General features: G+C 42.3%; 1 pseudogene; it reads left to right on the plus strand.

Moving 5' to 3' along the window:
* On the plus strand, positions 1–14,512 carry LOC110296573 (fructose-bisphosphate aldolase A pseudogene; annotated as a pseudogene).
* The last annotated feature ends 9,425 nt before the right edge of the window (positions 14,513–23,937 follow it).

A 23,937-nucleotide genomic window follows, 5' to 3' on the forward strand; every position in this document is an offset into this window, starting at 1 on the left:
ATGCAAAACAATGAAGCCCGAAACAGTCATCGTATGAAGAGAGGGGCAAAGAAGATGCAGGAATTAGAGACAGAAAGCCATGAGCATCGTCTCTACCAAGGACAACCAGAACCTAGTATGCAGATCTACAAAAAAAAAAAAAAAAATAGATGGATCAAAATCAGTACTGTAAACACCTTTGCTTTAAAGGAGGATGTGTGAGACAGACAGATGGACAGACAGACAGACACAAACAGAAAGAAACTGCCTGTCATTTTAGCTAGTTTATGATAGTTAGTAGTCAGTATTGAAAGTCAACCTGATAGAATCTAGAATTATCTAGGAGACAAACTTCTGCACATGTGTGGCAGGGAGTTTCTAGATTAGGTTAATATAGCTGGGAAAACTATATTAACTCACCCACCTCCAGCTGCAGGCAGAGCAATTCCCACAGGCTGTAGTCCTGAATTATAAATAAATAAATAAATAAATAAATAAATAAATAAATAAATAGTAAATAAATAAGAATAAATAAAAAGCATTGAACACCGGCATTCCTCTCCCTCCCTCCCTACTCCCCCCCGACTCCCTCTGCTTCCTGACATGGGTGGACTTCACCTATGAACTGCACTGTGGAACTGTGAGCTAAAACAGTCCCTCCTTAAGCTGCTTTTGTGGTATATTTTGTTGCATCAAGGAGAGAAATAACTAATACGTGATGCTAGAGTTCTCAAGTGAGGTTCCACTGATGACAGCGATTACCAGAGGGAGTCAGTGGGAATGGTGTGGGACAGAGATCTGCCTTGCTTTACTGTTCTGCTGTACACTGCCTGCATATACTTGAAACTATCAAGTCACCTGGACACTCTACTAAGGGAGACATTCTTCAGTCCCTCATCTGACCCCTTATTTTACTGATTTGCTTATTCTCTATTTTGGGATAGAATCTCATGTGGCCTAAGATAGCTTCAAGCCCATGGGTTCAAATAATCTCCCATCTTAACTTTCTGAGCAGCAGAGACCACAGGTGCAAACAACTGCATCCAACTCAGCCTCAAGCTTTCATTAAGTGCTCCTGCCTGCTGTCAGGCTAATAAAAGATTTGGAAAATCACAGATAAGTTGGGTTGGTTGGCTGGTTGGTTGGTTGGTTGGTTGGCTGGTTGGCTGGCTGGTTGGTTGGCTGGCTGGCTGGTTGGTTGGCTGGCTGGCTGGTTGGTTGGCTGGCTGGTTGGCTGGTTGGCTGGCTGGTTGGTTGGCTGGCTGGCTGGCTGGCTGGCTGGCTGGCTGGCTGGCTGGCTGACTGACTGGTTGGTTGGTTGGTTGGTTGGTTGGTTAGTTGGTTGGTTGGTTGGTTGGTTGGTTGGTTAGTTGGTTGGTTGGTTGGTTGGTTGGATGGTTGGTTGGTTGGCTGGCTGGCTGGTTGGATGGTTGGTTGTTTGGCTGGTTGGTTGTTTGGCTGGTTGGCTGGCTGGTTGGCTGGCTGACTGGCTGGCTGGTTAGTTAGTTGGTTGGTTGGTTGGCTGGCTGGCTGGCTGGCTGGCTGGTTTGTTGGTTGGTTGGTTGGTTGGATGGTTGGTTAGTTGGTAGGTTTTGTGTGCTATGTGTATTCAGATGCTGATTACTGTGCCCACAGATCTGGTTACAGTATGGACTTTGGCATCATCAAACATCTCCTGTCTCAATGTTGTGTAAAAAATTATTCTCCATCACCTCTGATTGGTTAATAAAGAGCTGATTCAGCTAATAGCTGGGCAGGAGAGGAGGAAGCAGGACTTCTGATCCCAGAGAAGGGCTCTGGTAGGATAGAGATCAGCCATGAGAGATTCACCATGAGCAGGTTGCCAGGGGAGTTGCCATGGGGACACTGATGGAGCAGGAACAGCTAGGGCAAGACTAAGATGGCAAGGAATGGGTCACATGGCTGGGAAGTAGGCAACCTTCGAGGGTTAGAATAGATTACTATCTGCACAGCCACAGTGCTTAAAGCTTGTTAGTAAAAACAAGGTCTCCACATCATTTATTTAGCAGATAAAAGGAGAAATAGAAAAGACACACACACACACACCCCGAATTACTTTTACATTTGCTTTTGTTTTTCCAAGACAGAGTTTCTTTATGCATCCCTGGCTGTCCTGTAGACCAGGCTGGCCTTGAGCTCAGAAATTTGCCTGCCTCTGCCCCACAAGTGCTGGGATTAGAGTGCACCATGACTGCCCAACTAGATAAGTGTTTTTATGTAGAAAAATATATAGAAAACTTAGAAAATTCAGAGAAGTAAGAAGCAAAAAATAGAAGTTATATATCACATGAAATTTTTGCATAGATTTTCGGTAGAAATAAAAATAGGTACTTATAAATCTATAAAAATCAGTGTCAAGGCACAATTTTGTCTGATGCTTTTTCTGAATCTACTGATCTGATCATATGCTTTTTCTCCTTTAGTCTGTTGGCATGAAGGATGTTCATGCAGAGCTGGAATAAATCTCGTGTGATTGGTTGTAAAGTTATCTTATTCACTGTTGAACTTGATAACATTTCAATGAAGATGTTTGCATCTGTTTTTTATGAGATACTGGTCCTTAGTTTTGATTTCTTGTAAATTTTTGCCTGTTTGGAATGAGGAAAATATTAGTCTTATAGAATGTTGGGAAATGTTCCCTCTGGTTCTATTTCCTCACAGAGTTGTAGAGAATTGGTTTTTATCCCTTCTTTAAATATCTGGTAAACTTTGCTGGTAAGCATATCAAGCCTTGGTGAGGAAATTAATTGTTGACTCAATTTTAATAGAAATAGGCTTACTCTAAGTATCTGTTTCTTACTTTGTGTTTTCATAGTTTGTACCTTTCAAGAAAGTATTCCATTTCATCTTGCTTATAAGTTCATGAGCACAGAGCTGATATTCTTTTGCCACTCTTTTCTTGGTGTGTACAAAGTGTGTGTGCACACCTGTGTACATGCATGTTGCATTGTTTATCTGTCTGTCTCTGTGTATGTGCATGTGTGTGTGTGCATTGTGTGCACTGTGTATGTATCTGTCTGTCTCTGTGTGTGCATGAATGTGTGAATTGTGTGTGTTGTGTGTATATATGTTTATATGTCTGTCTCTGTGTGTGTGCATGCATGTGTGTACATGCATGTGTGCATTGTGTGTGTATGTATGTATATCTGTCTGTCTCTGTGTGTGTGCAAGTGTGTGTTGTATATGTATGTGTGTGTCCGTCTGTGTGTGTGTGTGTGCACACATGCGGGCACACGTGGCTATGGATAGATGCACATGCATTAGCACATGGAAGCCCAAGATTAACATCGAGTGTCTTTCTCAGTTCTCTCCATCTTTTTATTTCATGAGACAAGTTCTCTCCACATACCTGAAGCTTGCAGATCCAGCTAGACTAGCTTGCTGCCAGCTCCAGGGAGTCTCCTGTCTCCATGTCCCCAGCTCTGGAATTATAGGTACATGCCACCATGTCTGGCTTTTTACCAGACATAGGCACTGGAGAAAGAATCAGGCTTCATGCTTCCATATGAAACACTTTACTGAGAGAGTCAGCTCAGCCCTCCTTTGTTGATGTTTTAATATGCTTGGTCACTCTTGCATCCCTGATATTAACAATCGGCTGCCATCTTTTTTGTTAGTTAGCTTAGGGGGAATTTATTCAGGTGTTTTGTTTTGTTTTGTTTTTTAATCTCTACAAAGCACCAGTGATTTGATGACTTTGATTTTCCTTACTGATTTCCTGTTTTCAATTTCACAGATTTCTACACTAATTTTAATCATTTCTTATGGTTTGGACATGTCCTTTGTTTGTTTGTTTGTTTCTAGAATAAAAGCTTTTACTACTGATAGTAATTTTCACTCCCTAGCAGACACTCTCAGTGCTATAGCCTTCCCTCTAATTGTGGCTGTTATGTCTAGTGTTAGCTGTCAACTAAATAGAATCTAGAGTCATCTAGGGATATATGCCTTTGGGAACTTACTTTGATGGCTTTAATTGAGGTGGAAAGACCCACCCAGTGTGGACCGTACTATCCCTTAGAGTGTATAAATAAAGACAGGGAGCTGAGCAGCCACATGAAGCCATCACTTTCTGCTTCCTGACTGTGGTTGTGATGGGAACACCTGCTTCAGATCCCAGCACCTTCAATTCTCCATGCTGGACTCCTGAGCTGTGAGCAAAATAAAATCTTTCCCCTTAAGTCTTTTGCTGGATTATTTTATCACACTAACAGGAAAAGAAACTAGATCAGTGAATTTTACTGCCTCTCACAGTTTTAATAAACTATTTTTAACTTTAAAAACTCAATGTTTGTTTTTTTCCAAATCCTTCTTTGGCTCGAATTGTTTCATTTTCAAGTATTTAGGCATATCCTAGCTATCTTTCTGTTTTTTGTTTCTAACTTAACCTTTTGTGGTCTAAGATCATACATTGTATGATTTGGTTCTTTTAAAATTTTTAGAGTTGTTTTGTGACCCAGGCTGTCTGCTTCCTTTTGTATTAGAGCCGTTACTTTTGCTTTTGTTTGCTTTGCAGAGTATCTTGTCTCTCAGGCTGAGTAGCTATGTAGCCAAAGATAAGCCTGAGTTCCTGATCTTCCCTCCACCCGTCAGTGCAGATGGTAGAAGCATATAGTACCATGTCCACCCTCAGCACGCCTAGGTGGACATTCTGTGTGAGATTGAGAACAAAGCACGCTGTGCTATTGTAAGATGAAATATTGAAATACTCTATAAATGTCAATTAAATCCAGTTGATTGATGGAGTCGTCCAGTTCAGTGTTATCTCTTTCTCCATCCCCTTACCTTTAATCTACTTATATGATGATATATAAGGTAACTCTCTTGTGGACAAAATATAATCATTTGTAAAAATCTGCTCATGCAGTCTTGGTCTATAAATTGGTGTATCTAGTACATCAACATCTAAAGTGATTATTGAGATGGTTAAATTAATATCTAATGTGTTTGTTATTGTTTTATATTCATTGTCCTTAATTTTGTTTGTTCAGGTGGGTTTTTGTTATTGTTTTGTGATTTTTTTCTATCTTCTCTGGGTTTGACTGAGCATTTTATAGGATTTTTTTTTATCTATTCGCTTGACATATCGATTACACTTCTGTTTTTAACTTTTGCGTTTTAGTTTTGCTCTAAACTTTGAAATATTCATTTATGACAGACCCAAGCTCACTTTCAAATAACTGTATTATTTCACTGATAATAGAGGTCTCTTATAACACAGACACAGTATTCCAAATCCTTCCTCCCATTCCCTATAGTATCATCTCTATTAAGCCATATCTACGGCCAAGTACATTGTTGCTTTTATTACTTCCAGTAAATTGTCTTCTTTTAAGTCAGTTAAGAACAAGAAGAATGGGGCTGGAGAGATGGATCGGTGGCTAAGAGCACTTGGGTGCTCTACCAGAGGACCTGGGTTCCATTCTCAGCACCCACACGGCAACTAAGAACGGTCTATAACTCTAGCTCTGGGGATCGGATGCTGTCTCGGCATCCAGACACCAAGCACAGATGTGTTATGGACAGACATGCAGGTGGAACACCCACACACGTGAAGGAAGAAGAGGAGGAAGAAGAGGAAGTAGTTCTTTACCCATGGCTTCTCTAGCGCACTTCCTTCCTTAATGGAGACCCAAGCTTCTGATCTAAAGCATCCCTTTCTGAGGGACTTCTCTTAACATTTTTTTGCAAAGCAAGAAACATATAGGGAAAGCAGAGACCTTCTGTAGTCCTGTGGTTAGGGCTCAGTATCCTGGTGAGCCTATGCATGTCACCTGCCCCCTTCGCTGGTCTCTCTCAGCACTAGCCCCAAAGTGAGGCAGAAAGGGAGATGCAGTTGTGCATCTCTCTTCCTTGATATCAGTTAGACTCTACTAAAGCCCTAAGTGTTTTATGCACTCGAACTTAGTTCCCCTTAACGATGGTTTCGGGGAAGCCTTAAGGAAAACAGAATGCTCTGTGCACAGTTCGAAATGGTTGGGTTTCTCTTCCTCCTCCCTGAAGCAAAAAAGATATTTTTCTCTGAACTATACCTGAGAATCTGGCAAAGATCTGAGAGGTAAAATTTCTAAGAGTGGGGAATCCCCAAAAGGCTTCATCGCCTGGTTTCTAACTTCCAATCTTGCCCAATCGTTCATTAATATAGCTTAAATTCTCCTACCCAGATGTTGGCTTTGTCTGCAGAGTTCTCATCCTGGGCTCCTGCTCTAGAAAGGATGGCACTTAGTCTTAAAATGATTTCCTTTCCTTGGGGGGAGGGGCTGATGGGTCTAAGAAGAGTTGTTGATTTTCAGTTTGCTCTGTTTTCTTTCTTGTGAGGATAAAAATCATACCACCCAAGCTCCGTACATAGCAAACCTGAAACTGAACGTCAACATCCTAATTTGTATCCATTTTTGCATAACTACTACCATGAACATTTTTATATAGATTACAGTGTGAGGCCAGCCTGGTCCACAGAGCTAGTTGCAGAACCACCAAGGCTACAGGAAGAAACCCCGTTTCCCAGACAGAGAGGGAACAGGTGGAAAGAGGGAGGAGGAGGGTTTTTTCTGGTAATGTGCTGTAAGTTTAGCTCTGTAGCTGAGCAGGCTTGAATGGTTCAGTGTGATGTGCTCTGAGCACTGTTGCTATGGCCTGGAGAGGAGCTCAGGCGAGCTCCAAAGTCATGATGCAAATGCAGTGAGCTATGCCAACGTGCATGTGAACTTGACTCAGGAAGAGTGGACGTTGCTGGATCCTTCCCAGAAGAGTCTCTACAAAGACATGATGCTGGAGACCTACAGGAGCCTCACTGGAAGACTAGAACATTGAGGAACATTGTCAAAGTTCTAGCAGACATAGAAGCATGGTCTCAAGAAACCTGCCCTCTGCTATGCCATGTGGCACAGGCAGGGACACATGCCCAGAGACATGTGTGCCACCACGTGGTACAAGCAAGCAGAGGATACACAGAGCACCACCACACAGAGACAGGTGGAGGATACCCAAAGACCAGCCTTCTGCCACACAATGCAACGGCACAGGAGGAGGAAAACATCCGGAGACCTACCCATACCATACCACCCAGCCCAGGCAGCGAAAGAGACCCAGAGACCTGCTGCTGCTGCTGCTGCTGCTGCTGCTGCTGCTGCTGCTGCTGCGGCTGCGGCTGCGGCTGCGGCTGCTGCGGCTGCGGCTGCGGCTGCGGCTGCTGCGGCTGCGGCTGCGGCTGCGGCTGCGGCTGCTGCTGCTGCTGCTGCGGCTGCTGCTGCGGCTGCCGCCGCCACCGCCGCCGCTGCTGCATGTACAGGTAGGTTGCCATCTAATGCAGTGCAGGAAGAGGAGGAGGTCCAGAGACACAGCCACCACATGGCAGGCTTGCCGCCTGCAAGGCAAGCGGAGGAGGTCCACCCAGAGGCCTGCCATCTGCATGGCCTGCCCACAGTGGGAGCCACTGCAATGTGCAAATGTATAGTGGGTAGATGGAAAAGAAAAAGCAACAGGACAGTTTGAGCATTATGGAGAGATGTGGAACTGGGGCGGAGAGGGTGGAGAGGCATAGCCTATAGTAAGTAGCCAGCCCTGCCACCTGAGGCCATGGTGGAGCCCTGGCCCATGCTGCCACTGAGGGCTATGTGTAGCGCTGAGTTTTGGCTTCACTTGCTTTGTGCTCCCAGAGGAGCGCACGTGTGTACCCGCCCAGGAGCTATTTTTGGATCCATGGATGAAAAACACACATGTGGATGAAAAATAGCTCCTTTTTAAATGCCTTGGCTACCTACCCCAGGACCGGCACAACTCTAAGTGCCCTGCCTTATGTCCAGCCTTTGGCCTTTAGCATCTTTATTGATCGATCAAAAACCAAATGAGGCCAAGGACCTTTAGTGTCTGGACACACAGATTCAAAGTATTAAAACCAATCTCCAACAACCACTTCTGGATCTGTGGCCATGCAGTAGCAGGGGCCAGTGTGGATGTCCATTGCTCATACTGCCGTTATAGACTAAGCAGACTTCCCTGGTCTAGGCAATCATCTGGGACCATGTGCATACCCAGGGACTGTACAGAACTGGCCCCGCCCCTCACCTGCAGCAGCGCTCACGAGAACAGGCTCTGCACCTCTCTCTCTTCCAAGCAGCACAATGGAGCCAGCCTGAGGGCATGAGCATTGGAGAGCTGATCCTGCCACTGTCTGCTATGAGGTCGAGTGGGTGCACAGGAAATACCTTCCCCTACTCTTGCCACAAAGTCACGAGAGCGGGAGAGCAGGCCCCGCATCTCCTCTGGGCAGCATAGTGGAGTTGGCCGTGGTGGCAGTGTGAGTGTGGGTGAGCCAGCCCCTAAAGGCATGAGAGTGGAAGAGCTGTCCCTGCCCACTGCTGGTAGATGCACTGGATAAGCTACCAGGGCAGTATTGGAGAGCTCCCCCTGGCGGTGTATATGTGAGAGAGCAGGTGGGCTAAGTAACTCAGCTACCATCCAGGCCCAGATCCAGGGCTTTGAGTTGGCCTACTCCAAAATCTACCCCATCTATGAACTGTTGGAACACATGAAAGGACCATCCCTGCTGATCCAAAGCTGCAGGACCTCCACGACACAGAGCAACAGGATATCTGAGAGGAGTCCTGATGAGGATCCAATATTGATGATGTAGCAGAGCTGGAGTGATTCATTGCAATGAACATTTGCAAGTAAAGATAGGTGGACAAACAGGTATAGTGTGAGACACACTGTGACACACCACAGCTTCCGCCGAAAGATGTTTTTTATGTTTCACTTACTTCTGTTTTTGTTTGTTTGTTTGTTTGTTTGTTTCTTTTCTTTTTGGCATGGGGGAGGTTTCAAGGGCAGAGGAAAGATATAAAGAGGTAGGGAGATGAGTGCGACTGGGGTGCAGGATGGAAACTCGAAAAGAATCAATAAAAGTTTTTTTTAAAACCTTACAGTTCTTCCTTTTCAATGGCTGTGTTGTTCAGTCTTGATTCGATGTAAAAGCACCTAAGCAGTTACTGACCCACATTCTGGGCGTGTCTATAAATGGTTTTCAGTTGTGTTGTGGTAAATATTCCATCTCAATCCCCACCTTTGGTCATTCGGTTCCCAGATAAAAGACACACAACTTTTATGTTTATAATAAGCCTCTAATACTCTAGAGCAGAGCAGATATCTACCCTCTATGCTATTATGTCTACTTCCCTATCAATAACCCCGAGTTATAACTTGCTATATTCCATCTGGTCTGCTCTTAACTCCAACTGGCCAGCCCCATGGCCATGATTTCATGATTCACCTACCTCATGGTGTCTTGTCCTCTGTCCACCTTCTCTCCTTCTCCTCCTGGTTTCTTTCCAGACCCCAAGCCTGGGAAACCTAAACCCCGCCCATCTCTCTTCTGTTCTGCTATAGGATGTTGGCATTGTTATTCACCAATCAGAAATAAGCTGGGGGGAGGGGCAAAGTTACAAAGCATCTCTTGTATACCCGCAGATTCATCCACGGGGCAACCAGGCCTTGGGAGTCAGTCAGTATTTAGCATTAAATACATAGCAACAGATCAAACCTCAACAGGATTGAGGAAGTGAAAACATCCACTGTGAGCATTATGGTCAGCACCATCCCAGAGGCTGTAGACCCATGAATAGAATCAGGAGGAAGCCCATGAATACAGAACCAGATCCCCATCAGACCCAGCTTTTCTCCTTCCTGTGGGCCCTCTCCTTCTGTCCCTGCCCTTCTAGCCCATCCCCATGGCCATCTGTGAGTTCCCAATTCCTAGCAACAAGTTCTACCCAAGATCCCTAGTGGTCACACCTGGCAGGGACACAGAAGCACTCCCTACCAGGCAACCCACAGCTACCACATACTCCTAAGATCCAGAGAGGACAACAGAAACCAAGGAGTGGAAAACCCAACTAACAAAAATAAAACCAGAAGTCAACACCTGGAATTAACACTCATTGAAAACCCAGACACCTAGATGCCAGTAAAAAAAATAAATAAATAAATAAATAAATAAATAAATAAATAAATAAGTAACATTGAGGATAATATGTCTCCACCAGAGCCCAGAAACCCCACTACAGTAGACCCTAAGAAATAAAATATAGCTGAGGCACAAAGCACAGTTGTCAAAATAGCTGTTATGAATATAATCAAGAACTTTGAAGAAGATCTGAATAAAACACTAACAGTGGAAGGAAATAGAGAATACTGTTTAAGACATGCAAATTGAAATAAAATCAATAAAGAAAACCCAAACAAAAGTAAAACTAGAAATAAAAAAATTTAGGAATTCTGGGGCCACCCACCCATCTCAAAATTTTTGACCCAGAATTGCTCCTGTCTGAAGGAAATGGAGGGAAGAAAATGGAACAGAGACTGAAGAAAAAGCCATCCAGAGACCCTCCCCCAACTTGGGATTCATTCTATGTGCAGGCACTAAGCCCCAGCCCCAACACTATTGCTGATGCCATGTTGTGCTTGCAGACAGGAGCCTGGCATGGCTGTCCTCTGAGAGGCTCTACCAGCACCTGACTGAGACAAATACAGATACTTACAGCCAACCATTTGACAGAGCTCAGAGAACCCTATGGAAGAGTTAGGGGAAAGACTGAAGGAGCTGAAGGGGATTGCAAGCCCATAGGAAAAACAACAGTATCAACTAACTGGACCCCTCAGAGCTCTTAGGGACTAACCCACCAACCAAAGAGCATACATGGGCTGGTCTATGGCCCCCGCTACATACGTAGCAGAGGATTGCCTTGTCTGGCCTTAGTAGGAGGAGATGCACTTGGTCCTGGGGAGGCTTGAGACCTTAGAGAAAAGAGATGCTAGAGGGATTAGGTTGGAGTGAGTGGAGGAGCCCCCTCTTAGAGGCAAAGGGGAAGGTGATAGGTGGGAAGTTCGTGGAAGGGGTACTGATAAAGGAGATAACATTTGAAATGTAAATCAATAAAATAATTAATAAAAAGTTAGGAACTCCAGCCAGGAACTTTGAGGGCAAGCCTCACCAACAGAGTACAAGAAATGGAAGAATCTTAGGAATTGAAGACACAATTTTTAAAAAATGGATACCTTGGTCAAAAAATTTTTAAATCTAAATAATCAAATATCCAGGGAATCTGAGACACTACAAAAAAGACCAAATCTAAGAATAATAGGAATAGATAAAAGAGAAGAAATCCAGCTCAAAGGCACAGAAAATATTTTCAACAAAATCATAGAAGTATATTTCCCAAATCTAAAGAAGGGGAACCTATAAAAATACAAGAAGCATACAGAACATCAAATAGACTGGACCAAAAAAAATTTCCCCATGAAACATAATAATCGAAACACTAAACATATAAAACAAAGAGTATTAAAAGTTGCAAGGGAAAATGACAAAGTAACATATAAAAATAGACATATTATAACATCTTACTCTCAGTGGAGATTCAAAAAGCCAAAAGGGCCTGGATAGATGTTCTACAAACTCTAAGAGACCACAAATGCCACCTCAGGCTACTATTATACCCAGCAAAACTTTCAATCAAAATAGATGGAAAAAGGCATTTTATTCCACAATAAAACCAAATTTAAGCAGTGTCTATCTATGAATCCAGCTTTATAGAAGGCAGTAGAAGGAACCTGAAAAGGCTAACCACACACCCAAGAAAACTTGTGTTTACAAGGAATAAATAATCCCAGACTAGACCAAGGAAAGGCGGGGCTCATAACAACAACAACAAAATAACAGAAATTAACAAACACCTCTCACTGGTATGTCTCAACATCAATAGTCTCAATTTCAGAGAGAGAGAGAGACTCTAATAGATTGATACAAAAAAAAAACAGCATCCATTTTTCTGCATCCAAAAATATACCTTAACATCAAGGATGGACATCATCTCAGGGTAAAAGGATGGAAAAGGTTTTTTGAAGTGAGTAGAGCCAGAAAACAAGACAGTACAATACTCTTACTATCTGGCACCAAGGAATCCAAAGAATCAAAGGGACATACTTTAATTTGATTTGATTAGTTTCAAATCAAAACCAGTCAGAAGAGATAGGGGACACTGCATACTCAAAGGAAAAATCCAAGAGGATATTGCAAGTCTAAACATCTGGTTAACAAACACAAGGGCACCAAGGTTTATAAAAGAAACACTACTATAACCAAAATCATATCCTGACCTTCACACAGCGGTAGTGGGAGACTTCAATACCCACCAATAGACAGCTCATCCAGACAAAAACTAAACAGAGAGCCACAGGAGCTAAATAACATCATAAACCCAATGGACCCAACAGATAGTCACAGAACATTTCACCCAAACACAAAAGCGTGTACCTTCTTCTTGATATTTCATGGAACTTTCTCCAAAACTGACCACATACTTGGACACAAAGAAAGTGTAAACAGATTCAAGAAAATTTAAATAATATCCTATCTGACCACCATGGATCAAAGCTGGATATCAACAGAAACAACAGAAAGCTTACAACTCATAGGAACTGAAAAACACACTACTAGATTAAAAAATGGATCAAGGGCTGGTGAGATGGCTCAGTGAGTAAGAGCACCCGACTGCTCTTCCGAAGGTCCAGAGTTCAAATCCCAGCAACCACATGGTGGTTCACAACCATCCGTAACGAGATCTGGCGCCCTCTTCTGGAGTGTCTGAAGATAGCTACAGTGTACTTACATATAATAAATAAATAAATCTTTAAAAAAAATAAATCAAGAACGATATTAAAATTTTCAGAATTAAATGAAAATACATGATACCCAAACTTATGGGACACATTAGGGTCATTAAAAAATTGAAGAGATTTCTTATTAGTAACTTCATGGCACACCTAAAATCTCTAGAACAAAAAGGAGAAAGAAGGTCTGAAAAGCAAGAATAATCAAACTCAAGGTTGAAATCTGGTGGCGCACGCCTTTAATCCCAGCACTTGGGAGGCAGAGGCAGGCGGATTTCTGAGTTCGAGGCCAGCCTGGTCTACAAAGTGAGTTCCAGGACAGCCAGGGCTATACAGAGAAACCCTGTCTCGAAAAACCAAAAAAAAAAAAAAAAAAAAAAAAAAAAAAAAAAGAAAGAAAAAAAAAAAGAAAAGAAAAAAAGAGTTGGTTATTTGATAAAATCAATAAGATTTACAAACTCTTAGCGAAATTAACTGAAAGGTGGATGGAGAAGTTTCAAATTAAGAAAATTAGAGATGCCCCACCCCCACCCCAACCCACCCCACCCCAGCTGAATAGGCTGCGTTCTTTTGGAACGCGCCAGAGAATGAGGTTCTGGTGACCCTAGCCACGTTCGCTCCTTAGCCCTTTCACCTAACCACCAACATACCCGGCAGACCCACCCTGTCGTGTGCCAGGAAAGTACTGCCACCCGTACCAACCCCTACCCATCTCAGCACTGACCCCGGAGCAGAAGAAGGAGCTGTCTGACATCGCTCACCAAATTGTGGCTCCGGACAAGGGCTTTCTGGCTGCAGACGAGTCCACTGGAATCATTGCCAAGCGCCTGAAGTCCATTGGCACTGAGAACACCGAGGAGAACAGGCCCTTCTACCTCCAGCTGTTGCTGACTGCTGACGACTGTGTGAATCCCTGCATTTGGGGGACAGGGCGGGGGGGAGGAGGGTGGTCCTCTTCAATGAGACACTGTACCAGAAGGCAGATGATGGACATCCCTTCCCCTAAGCTATCAAATCCAAGGGTGGTAGTGTGGGCATTAAGGGTGTGGTGCCTCTGGCAGGAACCAATGGCGAGACCATTACCCAAGGGCTGGATGGGCTGTCTGAACGCTGTGCCCAGTATAAGAAGGGTGGAGCTGACTTTGCCAAGTGGCGCTGTGTGCTAAAGATTGGGGAACATACTCCCGCATCCCTTGTCATGATGGAAAACGCTAATGTTCTGGCTTGTTATGCTAGCATCTGACAGCAGAATGGCATTGTACCCATTGTGGAGCCTGAAATTCTCCCTGATGGGGACCATGACTTGAAGCGCTGCCAGTATGTAACTGAGACGGTCCTGGCTACTGTCTACAAGGTTCTGAGTGACAACCATGTCTATCTGGAAGGCACATTGCTGAAGCCCAACATGGTCACCCCTGGCCATGCTTGCACCCAGAAATTTTCCAATGAGGAGATTGCCATGGCAACAGTCACAACACTTCATCGCACAGTGCCCCCTGCTGCCCCTGAGGTCACTTTCCTGTCTGGAGGGCAGAGTGAGGAAGAGGCATCCATCAACCACAAACAACGCTATCAACAAGTGTCCCCTGCTGAAGCCATGGGCCTTGACTTTCTCCTATGGCTGAGCCCTGCAGGCCTCTACTCTAAAGGCCTATGGTGGGAAGGAGAAGAACCTGAAGGCAGCCCAGGAGGAGTACATCAAGTGAGCCCTGGCCATCAGCCTCACTTGTCAAGGAAAGTATACCCTAAGTGGCCAGTTTGGAACTGTAGCCAGTGAATCTCTCTTCATCTCTAGCCATGCCTACTAACCAGAGCTGATCTAAGGCTGCTTCATCAACACTCCAGACCCCTGCCTACTCACTTGTTATTGAAAAGTGGCCTTCAGGCCCTTTCCCATCACTCTTGCTGCCCTCGTGTGTATGGTGTTGTCTGTGAATGCAAAATCTGCCATCCCTTCCAGCCCACTGCCAATAAACAACTATTTAAGGGGGGGGGGGGGGAGGGAATTAGACATGAAGATGGGGACATCATTACAGATACCGAGGAAATGCAAAAAATCAAAGGGACAGACTTTAAAAAAACTATACTCCACTGAATTGAAAAATCTAACAGAAATGGATAATTTTCTTGATATATACCACCTACTAAAGTTAGATCAAGATCAGATAACCTATATCCCCTAGTGAAATAGAAGCAGTAAACTAAAAGTCTCCCAACCATAAAAAATAAAAATAAAAAAAAAAACCAGGGCCAGATGGTTTTAGAGCAGAATTTTACCAGACCTTCAAAGAAGAATTAATGCTAATATTCCTCAAATTATTCTACAAGATAAAAACAAAAAGAAGATTGCCAAATTCTTTTTACAGTGCCACAGTTACCATGATACCTAAACCACGTAAAGACCTAACAAAGAAGAGAATCACAGACCAATTTCCCTTATGAACATAAATATAAAAATTCTCAATAAAAACTTACAAACCAAAACACATCAAAAGGATCATAAGTAGGCATCATCACAAAAATGCTAGGCTGATTCAACATACATAAATTGATACATAAATTGATAAATGTAATTCACCATATAAACAAACTGAAATACAAAAATTACATGATCAGCCAGGAGATGGTGGTGCTAACCTTTAATCCATGCCAAGGCAGGTAGAACTCTGTAAGACATTGAAAATTACAGAAGACATAAAGATCTCCCATGCTAGTGGATCAGTAAGATTAATATAGTAAAAATGGCCATCCTGACAAAACAACAATCTATAGATTCAATGTAATCCTCACCAAAATTCCAACACAATTCTTTACAGAACTTAAAAGGACAGTTTTCAGCTTCATATTTATAATACCACTGAATGAGAGTAAATTCTTTGGTCAAATTATGCAAGTTTTATCTTTGTCAGATAGGACTGTATCCCTAAAGTGGCATTTAAGAAAATAGCATTAGAGGCTGGCAAGATGGCTCAGGAGGTAAGAGCACTGACTGCTCTTCCATGGGTCCTGAGTTCAAATCCCAGCAACCACATGGTAGCTCACAACCACCTGTAATGAGATCTGATGCCCTCTTCTGGTGCGTCTGAAGTCAGCTACAGTGTACCTATGTATAATAAATCTTTTTTTAAAATAGTATTAAATATAAGAAAAGGTGTAGTTTATATTAGCACCAAAACTGAAAGGCTATGGGGTTCTCAAGGGATTTTGGTTACATAGGAACTTGTCAGAACAATTCAAAATTACTTAGCAGAACATCTATCAGGGTGGAGGTCAGGGTATAGGGTATGGAACACGACAAATTCCAGAAAATGGGTCAAGACACAGTCAATCTCAAGTTTTACAGAAAATAAGAATGAACTGCCTTTAATAAGATAGCTTTTAATCTTAAGATGGAATCAGGCTGATCCATCAATATGGAAACACACACACACACACAAAAAGGATAGCTGAAACAGTCCTGAACAATAAAAGAACAACCTCTGAAGGTCTCACCATTATCCGTTTCAAGTTGTACTACAAAAGCTATAGTAATAAAAACAGCAAGCTATTGGCACAAAAACAGAAAGGTTGATCATGATTTGATTTCAAATCGACAGAACTGAATTGAAGACCAGACATAAATTCACACACCTATGGACCTGGTTTCTGATAAAGAATCCAGAAATACACCGTGGGAGAAAAACAAAAACAACAACAAAAACAAAAACAACCTCCAACTAATGGTGCTGGTCAAACTGGATGGCTGCCTGTGGAAGAATCCAAATAAATCCCTACTTACCACCTTACGAAAAGTTCAATCTCAAGTGGACCAAAGACCGCAACATAAAACCGTATACACTGAACCTGTGTTCAGAGAAAGTGGGGAATAGACTTGAACTCACTGCAGCAGGAGCACCGTTAGCATAGCACTACGATCAACAACTAATACGAGTGATATCATAAAACTAAAATGTTTCTATAAGGCAAAGGGCAACATCATTCAGACAATGTGCCACGCTACAGAATAGGGAAAGATTTTTACAAAATACACATCCAATAGAGGATTAATGTCCAAAATATATAAGGAACTCAAAAAATGTAGACATCGAGAAGACAAATAAAAATGGGTTAGAGATATAAGCAGAGGTTTCTCTAAAGAGGAAACTCAAATGGCTGAGAAGCACTTAAAGAAGTCTTCAACATCCTTAGTTATCAGGGAAATACAAATCAAAAGTGGTAGCACACACCTTTAATCCCAGCGCTCAGAAGGCAGAAGCAGGGGGATCTCTGGGAGTTTAAGGCCAACTTGGTCTACAGAAACAGTTCTAGGACAGTCAGAGCTACACAGAGAAACTCTTATCTGGGGGAAGGGGGTAAGATTTAATCTTACACCAGTCAGAATGGTCAAGATCAATAAAATAAATGACAGATCACACTGATAATAAAATGATAGATCATGATGGCAAGGATGTAAAGAAAACACCCATCCATTGCAAGTGGGAGTGCAAACTTGTACAGCAACTGTGAAAATCAATGTGTGCTTCTTCAGAAAGCAGGGAGTAGATCTCCTAGGAGATCTAACTACACCACTCTTGGGCATATACCCAAAAGACTCTACATCTTACTGCAATGATTCTTGCTCAACCATGTTTGTTCCTCCTGTACTCATAATAGATAGGAATTGGAAATAGACTCAATAGAAGTCGTTCAATAGATGAATGAATAAAGAAAATGTATATTTATACAATGGAATATTACTCATCTGTTTAAAAAAATGAAGTCATGGAATTTGAAGGTAAGTGAATGAAGCTTTAAAAAAAAAAAAAAAGTCATCCTGAATGAAGTAACCCAGATCCAAAAAGACAAATACAGAATCTATTTACTTATATGTAGATGTTAGTTGTTAAACCTTTGATAAGCAGGCTACAATCCATAGAACCAGAGAGGTTATGTATAGAGTTAAATATTGGAAAGATGATTGGACTACCTAAGGAAATAGAATAGAGAGTTGTGGATGAATTGGAGGAGAGGCTAGAAAAGGAGGACCAAACAAGGCTGGGGAGGGGAAGGGGAACAGCAACACTGAGGACACAGCTATGGGGAGGAGCAGCTAAAACTAAGGGCCATTTGATGGGTTGTACAGAAACCTAATACAGTAGACGCTTTCTAAAATATATACATATATGAAGACAATCTAAATGGAATTGCTAAATAATGGGAGAGACTGGACCCCAGCTGGACATTTCTCATCACTAAATGAAGACTCCAGTTCTGGGAATGAGTTACATCTATGAGAATTGTTGTCCAAAGGGACCCCATGGAAACTCTAAAATAACTCAAGCTGTTGCCAAGGCTACTGATTCCACAAACTGATGTTAAGGCCCTACTGCTAAAGGCAATACCTATCCAACTCATTGAACATGAAGAAGTTAAGCTGGTGCCTACCTAGAACCTTCAGCCCTACTGACTAGTATTCAGATGGCTGGAAGGTACACTGCATGTTACTAAAGGACAAAGGTAAACACCAACCCAACTAACTACAAACCCTCTGATCTACAGTGTGAAGGGCCCAGTTTAACATTACAGACTCCATTTTGCTTTCAGACTCCATTTTATGATTAACTTGTCCTCAGAATAAACTCAGCTACTAGAAAAACCCAACTTGTTGCAGGAACCTTGTCACCCTGGCAACAATCACAATTCCCCTGAGCAAATAGCCATTCCACCCCTAGTGACAACCAAACAGTTCTTAAGGGGAAAGTACTGATGTCCTAAAGAAGATTAAGTAAGCTATCAACCATTGTTTGTACCAAGCTAAAATCATTACTAGCCAATAGAAGTGTGCCAAGCAAATATCAGCCAATCATGGAACTGCCAAGTTGGAAAGTCCCTTACCCTACTACAACAATCATGATAAATAGGCAAGGCTTGGACCTTTCATACTTTCCTCTGTACTGGAGAGGTTGGAGGGTCTGAGTTTGAACTTGAATACTCTTTGTTTTTGCATATGAGTTGAACTCCTAGTGGTCTCTGTTGGTCTGTGGGGACCTTGTTGATCTGCATGCAAGATACACTAGTACAACAGTAGCCCAAAGCTTGTGGGAGTAACCAACCAATATCTGATTGGATTTAAGGCCCACTCCATGAGATAGAACTCATCTTGGACAGTGCTTGGGTGGACAAGAACCTCAGACTAGATAGACCAGGAACCTAGGGGAAAACCAAATACTACTATTCTACTGAAGGAATATAGCAATAAAATGACTCCTAACAATATTCTGCTATACTCATAGATCAGTGTCCTTCTCAGCCATCATCAGAGAAGCTTCCTCCTGCAGTAGATGGGAATAAACAGAAACCCACATATAGACAATATGTAGAGTGATAGACCCTGAAACGGTTTTAAATAAGATGTCTCTATCAAGTCCCCTCCCTCTAGGCTCAGCGAACCCTTCAGAAGAGGAGACAGGATAACTTTAAGGGCAAGAAAGATGGGGGACACCAAGGAAACAAAGCCTTCTAAACTCAGTAGGACCAATATACATATGACTGTCTAGTCTACGCCTAATGAGGTCCTAGTGCTGAGAGGGGAAGTGGACACAAACCCTCATCTCTAACCCAGAAACTATCTCCAATTGATGAAGTGGAAACTTAAGGGTTCTTTGGAAGAGTCAGTTGTGTTGGATGGTGTTTTGCTGGAGTAAACACTTGAAAGAATGTTTTGCTGAAGCAGGCACAGGTGAAAGGATGTTCTGCTAGCACATGAAAGGACATGTAATGAAGGATTCTTTACTAACAACACGCATGTATTGGTCCGCCTTACATTGCATAGTTGAACTCCTCTTCTTGGGACTCCATAAGAGAGAAATGCGCCAAAAAAAAAAAAAAAAAAAAACTTCTGGTGGTGTGCTGATGGCTTCTTGCCACTTTCACAGACTCAGGCTGATTGGCAAATTGATGTCTGCTGAGACAGGCTCATATGCTGAGAGCTAGCTTTAGAGATGTAATTGTTTTTAGCAAGGGAGAGGGAAGAAGTAAAAGAGAAAAACCTGTCTGCAGTGTTTGCTATGCTCATGCCTTCCAGAGCTCTTCACTATTTATCCAAGGCTCAAGGATGTAAACATAATTCATTTGAAAAACTTTGTTTTAAGAACTCTCTGGAAGCCAAAAAAAGTGCACATGCTTTTAATCCCAGCACTTGGGACACAGAGGCAAGCAGATATCTGAGTTCAAGTCCTGCCTGGTCTACAGAAAAAGTTCCAGAAGAACTGGGGCTATGTAGACAGACTCTATCTCAAAACAAAAATAAAAACCAAAAACCAAAACCAAAACCACAAAACAGAACAAAACAAAACAAAACAAAACACACCTCTCTGGAGTATATAGCTTACACAGGGCCACCTAGGAGTTTTCTGCTTTTAACCACTCAGGAACTCAGAGACCACTGCAGTGGTGATCTACAGATACCCAGACACTACTGAAGGAAGCTAGCAGCAGACCTTGGCATCAATATCATGACCCTGCTTCCACAGGCAATCAGAATACAAGAGTTATAGGTCTCGGAGACTTCTGTTCAGATTTCAGAGGAAGGCCTCATAGGGCAAGCAGTTAGAGTCAGGACCTGTGAAGGCAGCACTTGAGAGGGTAGTAAGTTAACCTGTGAGAGAGAACGTGAAGATGCACTGAAGACACCAGGAGAAATTAGAGATGCTAAAGACATGTAGCATCAGCCAAAGAAACAAGCAGACAAGTAGAGCTAGCCAAAGAAGACAGTCACATGGGCTGCAAACAGTAAAGCTATGAAGACAAGGGCTGCACTTCCCTTAGGGCTCTCTCACATAAGGCTCCTGTGTACTCCAGATGTGATACAAGAAGCCACAACATTTAACGTTTTCCTTTATGAAATTTGGTCTTTCCGTGGTCCCTCCTCCCATGGTCCCATTTGGAATGACAATGTTTTTCCTCTGAGCCACTGTATATCTTAAGTGCGTGTCTCTCTTGACTTTACATGGGCTCTTGGCTAAAGATGTGTCTTCTATGTCAGGCCTCTAAATTTGTGCTTTTTAGTAATTTTGAAGCATTAGGATTAATAAAACTTTTGGAGACAGAATGAAGTCGTTTTAAATTATGAACTGGCTAAGAATTAAGAGGGTTGAGGAGGGCCAGAGGTGGAGTGTTAGGATGTAAGGGGCCATGCTTGCATGTCAAGGTATGATGGTTAACTTCATTAACTTGATTGGATGGAGATGCTTACCTCTGGGAATGTCTGTAAGGGCATTTCCAGAGAAAATTAACTAATAGGGAGAATACCAACCCTGAATGAGATAGCACAGAGGCAGACAGCTTCTGGGACAGGCGGGAGCCAAAGAGCCACTGAGGCAGCACCCTTTTGGGGACACAGACATCCGGCACCCTCCCAGTGGTCCGCCCTGCACGGGAGCCCTCTGCCTCAGGAGCAGGGAGCGCCATCTTGGATCCAGGACTCCGCCGAACTTAGGAACTTAGTCTGCACAGGTGAGAGTGTGCACCACAGAAGTTGACAGCTTCTGTGACCTACCAAAGCAACACAGCATCTGGGAAAGGTCCTGTTTTGGGCCTTCTTCTTCGGCCAGGAGGAGGTCCAAACACCAGATATCTGTGCACCTTCCCTGTAAGAGGAGAGGTTGTCAGCAGAGAGTGCTCTAACCACTGAAACTCAGAGGAGAGAGCCTGTCTCCCAGGTCTGCTGATAGACGGTAATCAGAATCACCAGAAGAACAATCTCTAAACAGAGACAACTATAACGACTCCAGAGATTACCAGATGGCGAAAGGTAAACATAAGAATCTTACTAACAGAAACCAAGACCACTCACCATCATCAGAACCCAGCACTCCCACTTCGCCCAGTCCAGGGCACCCCAACACACCTGAAAAGCTAGACCTGGATTTAAAAGCATATCTCATGATGATGGTAGAGGACATCAAGAAGGACTTTAATAACTCACTTAAAGAATTACAGGAGAACATTGCTAAAGAGTTACAAGTCCTTAAAGAAAAACAGGATAACACAATCAAAGAGGTAGAAGTCCTTAAAGAAAAACAGGAAAAGACAACCAAACAGGTAGAAGTCCTTAAAGAAAAACAGGAAAACACATCCAAACAGATGATGGAAATGAACAAAACCATACTAGACCTAAAAAGGGAAGTAGACACAATAAAGAAAACCCAAAATGAGGCAACACTGGAGATAGAAACCCTAGGAAAGAAATCTGGAACCATAGATGCGAGCATCAGCAACAGAATACAAGAGATGGAAGAGAGAATCTCAGGTGCAGAAGATTCCATAGAGAACATCGGCACAACAATCAAAGAAAATGGAAAATGCAAAAAGATCCTAACTCAAAACATCCAGGAAATCCAGGAAACAATGAGAAGACCAAACCTACGGATAATAGGAGTGGATGAGAATGAAGATTTTCAACTCAAAGGACCAGCAAACATCTTCAACAAAATTATAGAAGAAAACTTCCCAAATCTAAAGAAAGAGATTCCCATGAACATACAAGAAGCCTACAGAACTCCAAATAGACTGGACCAGAAAAGAAATACCTCCCGACACATAATAATCAGAACAACAAATGCACTAAATAAAGATAGAATACTAAAAGCAGTAAGAGAAAAAGGCCAAGTAACATATAAAGGCAAGGCTATCAGAATTACACCAGATTTTTCACCAGAGACTATGAAAGCCAGAAGATCCTGGACAGATATTATACAGACACTAAAAGAACACAAATTCCAGCCCAGGCTACTATACCCAGCCAAACTCTCAATTAACATAGATGGAGAAACCAAAGTATTCCACGACAAAACCAAATTCACACATTATCTCTCCACGAATCCAGCCCTTCAAAGGATAATAACAGAAAAAAACCAATACAAGGACGGGAACCACACCCTAGAAAAAACAAGAAGGTAATCCCTCAACAAACCTAAAAGAAGACAGCCACAAGAACAGAATGCCAACTTTAACAACAAAAATAACAGGAAGCAACAATTACTTTTCCTTAATATCTTTTAATATCAATGGACTCAACTCCCCGATAAAAAGACATAGACTAACAAACTGGCTACACAAACAAGACCCAACATTTTGCTGCTTACAGGAAACTCATCTCAGAGAAAAAGATAGACACTACCTCAGAATGAAAGGCTGGAAAACAATTTTTCCAAGCAAATGGTAGGAAAAAACAAGCTGGAGTACCATTCTAATATCTGATAAGATTGAATTCCAACCTAAAGTCATCAAAAAAGACAGGGAGGGGCACTTCATACCATCAAAGGTAAAATCCTCCAAGAGGAACTATCAATTCTGAATATCTATGCTCCAAATACAAAGGCAGCCACATTCATTAAAGAAACTTTAGTAAATCTCAAAGCACACATTGCACCTCATACAATAATAGTGGGAGACTTCAAAACACCACTTTCACCAATGGACAGATCATGGAAACAGAAATTAAACAGGGACACAGTGAAACTAACAGAAGTTATGAATCAAATGGATCTGGCAGATATCTACAGAACATTCTATCCTAAAACAAAAGGATATACCTTCTTCTCAGCACCTCATGGTACCTTCTCCAAAATTGACCACATAATTGGTCACAAAACAGGCCTCAACAGATACAAAATTATTGAAATTGTCCCATGCATCCTATCAGATCACCATGGACTAAGGCTGATCTTCAATAACAAAATAAATAATAGAAAGCCAACATTCACGTGGAAACTGAACAACACCCTTCTCAATGATACCTTGGTCAAGGAAGGAATAAAGAAATTAAGGACTTTTTAGAGTTCAATGAAAATGAAGCCACAACATACCCAAACTTATAGGACGCAATGAAAGCATTTCTAAGAGGAAAACTCATAGCTCTGAGTGCCTCCAAAAAGAAACTAGAGAGAGCACACATTAGCAGCTTGACAACACACCTAAAAGCACTAGAACAAAAGGAAGCAAATTCACCCAAAAGGAGTAGATGGCAGGAAATAATCAAACTCAGGGGCGAAATCAACCAAGTGGAAACAAGAAGAACTGTTCAAAGAATCAACCAATCAAGGAGCTGGTTCTTTGAGAAAATCAACAAGATAGATAAACCCTTAGCCAGACTCACTAGAGGGCACAGGGAAAGCATTCTAATTAACAAAATCAGAAATGAAAAAGGAGACACAACAACAGATCCTGAAGACATCAAAAACACCATCAGATCCTTCTACAAAAAGCTATACTCAACAAAACTGGAGAATC

Source organism: Mus caroli, unplaced genomic scaffold (genome assembly GCF_978045245.1).
Source record: "Mus caroli unplaced genomic scaffold, Mus_caroli_1 scaffold_7, whole genome shotgun sequence".
In the NCBI taxonomy this organism is placed as follows: Eukaryota; Metazoa; Chordata; class Mammalia; order Rodentia; family Muridae; genus Mus; species Mus caroli.